Below are 2901 nucleotides of genomic sequence, written 5' to 3' on the forward strand. Positions count from 1 at the left end.
GCCATTCCTGAATTCCTGATTCACAGAAACTACAAGAGGTAATACATGTTTATTGTTGTTTTTAAGCCACTAAGTTCTGAGGTAAGTTGTTGTGCAGCAACAGGTAACTGAGACATTAACTGCCTGTCTCCAAGCACCCTACACTCCAGCCAAAGTGACAAAATCACTGTTGAAAGCAGCACATTTTTACTGAGTAGCTTCTGTAAAACAAAACAAAAATCCTCACAACTGGGCCAATAAGCAACATCATGATAAATGGAGAAAATATTGAAGATGTCAAGGATTACATTTTACTTGGATCCACAATCAATGCCCATGGAAGCAGCAATTAAGAAATGAGATGAGACTCAACCAACTCTACCGCTGGGTAGTGCTGGTGGCTCTGAAGTGGCTGCTCATGGCTGCACGTTGCAGGAAGCCTGTTTTCAGTGTCCTTCTGCTTTACCATTTCCTTTCACCCACCTGTGAATCTGGGCAGCAGAAGCTCCAAGGGGTCAAATACATTCTCCAACCTGACTTCTCCCACCCTGGCCACTCCAAAACCTCATGTTTATCAAGATGAACAAAATAACTCATGAGACTCAGAATGTCAAGCCCGTCAACATCTCCTCTCATTGTCCATCTGCTGGGACCACCTGCTTGGTATCTGGCTGGGGGACTACAAGCAGCCCCCAGGTTAACTTTCACAAGGCCTTCCAGTGCTTGAACATCACTATGCTAAGCGACAACAGGTGCAGGAAGGCCTACCCAGACCAGGGAGATCTTACCATGTTCTGTGCCAGACACAAGGTGGAGCGAGGCTCCTGCCAGAGCAACTCCTGGGGTCCCGTGGTCTGCAGTGGCTCTGTACAGGGCCTTGCATCCTGGAGAGATTCCTCTGTGACTAGCCCAACAAACCCAGCATCTACACCAACCTCTACCAGTTCACCACGTGATCCACGACACCACCAGTTCAATTCATGAGTCATCCCACCACCAAAGGAGCCCTGGTGACAGTGGTTAAGCGCTCGGCTGGTAACCGAAAGTTCAGGAGTTCAAACCCACCAGCTGCTCAGCTGGAGAAAGATGTGACAGTCTGCTTCCGTGAAGATTTACAGCCTTAGAAACCCTATGGAGCTGTTCTACTCTATCCTATAGGATCGTTAGGAGTAGGAATTGAGTCAACGGCAATGGGTTTTTTTTTGGTTTGGTCTCCACCACTGCAAGTCCCCTTTCCCCCAGGGACCCCAACACTCCCTCCGGACCCCCATTCCTTCTTGGGGATGTTACTCTCTCCAATCCTCCCTTCCTGGAGTCAGAAGCCCCCTTCTCTGACCACACACTGACCCTATTTCTCTAGTTGGATCCTGGGACAGTTCCCAGAATGACCATTTTCCTCAGTGCTACCCTCTTCAGGCCCAGGATCTATTCTTTCTCTCAAATATGACCCCAATTTGGTCCCAGCAATAAAGCATCTGAGGAGCAGTGAAATAAATAAATAAGTGCTAATTAAGCACACAAACATATGGATGATTTGATCATAACATAACAGAGAGAAACTAAACACCAAAAGAGAAAAACAAATTTAATGTTAAGGAGGCTGGAGGGAGGAAGGAGAGTGCATTTCCGTGGGAGAAAGAGCAGGCAAGATATATGAACTAAACTCCTTTAGATTCTAATACTGTTAACAACACAACATCTCTATGACCCTACACTTCTTCTCCTGGGTATATACCCAAGAGAAATAGGTGCATATGTCCACAAAAAGACTCGTACAAGAGTGTTCAGAGCATCTTTATTCATAACAGACAAAAACTAAAATCAGCCTAAAAATCCACAAATAAAGGAATGGATAAACAATCTGTAGTTTATCCACACAATAGAACACTACACAGCAATAAAAAAGAACATATTATGGGTACATGTAATAAATCTCAAAATATGTTGAATGAAAGAAGCTGAACATGTAAGAGCTCATAAATGTAATAAATGATTTCATTCATAAAGCATTCAAAAACGGCAGAAAAGGAGAGTGAAGAACACCAAAAACATAAGGTAAAGATGACTCCAAGAGACAGAAAGGGCCACATAAGCCGGTGACTACATCAGCTTGAGTCCAAGAGAACTGGATGGTGCCTGGCTACTACCAATGACTACCCTAACAGGGAACACAACAGAGAATCCCTGATGGAGCAGGAGAACAGTGGGGTGCAGACCTAATTCTCATAAAAAGTCCAGACTTAATGGTCTGACTGAGACTAGAGGAACCCTGAAGGTCATGTTCCACAGACCTTCTGTTAGTCCAAGACTGGAACCATTCCCGAAGCCAACTCTTCAGACAGGGATTGGACTGGATGATAAGAAAGAAAGTGATGCTGGTGAGGAGTAAGCTTCTTGGCTCAAGTACACACATGAGACTATGTGGGCAACTCCTGTCTGGAGGCGAGATGAGAAGGCAGAGGGGGACAGCAGCTGGATGAACGGACATGGGGAATACAAGGTGGAGAGGAACGTGCTGTCTCATCGGGGGAGAGCAGCTAGGAGTACATAGCAAGGTGTGTATAAGTTTTTGTATTAGAGACTGACTTGATTTCTAAACTATTAAAGGACAATTAAAAAAAACAAAAGACAGGCAGAACTAATCTATGATGATTAAAAAAAAAAAATTGCCATTAAGCTGACTCTAACTCATGGCAACCCCACATGTGTCAGAGTAGAACTATGCTCCCGAGAGCTGATTTTTAGAAGTACATCGCAGGCTTTTCTCTCAAGGTGCCTTCAGTAATACTTAGAGTGATTACCTCTGGTAATGGGTATTGACTTGGTGGAAGAGCATAAGGGATCTTTCTGGGGTGCTGAAAAAGTTCTATTTCTTGGTCTGGGTAGTGGGTAAATGTGTATATAATATGTAGGTAAAATTAA

The 2901-nt window shown here is 44.2% G+C and overlaps 1 pseudogene; it reads left to right on the forward strand.

Annotated features, from left to right (window-relative positions):
- The first annotated feature begins 340 nt into the window (after positions 1 to 340).
- On the forward strand, positions 341 to 935 carry LOC126063629 (kallikrein-5-like; annotated as a pseudogene).
- Positions 936 to 2901: the final 1966 nt, after the last annotated feature.

Source organism: Elephas maximus, chromosome 20, assembly GCF_024166365.1.
Source record: "Elephas maximus indicus isolate mEleMax1 chromosome 20, mEleMax1 primary haplotype, whole genome shotgun sequence".
NCBI lineage: Eukaryota > Metazoa > Chordata > Mammalia > Proboscidea > Elephantidae > Elephas > Elephas maximus.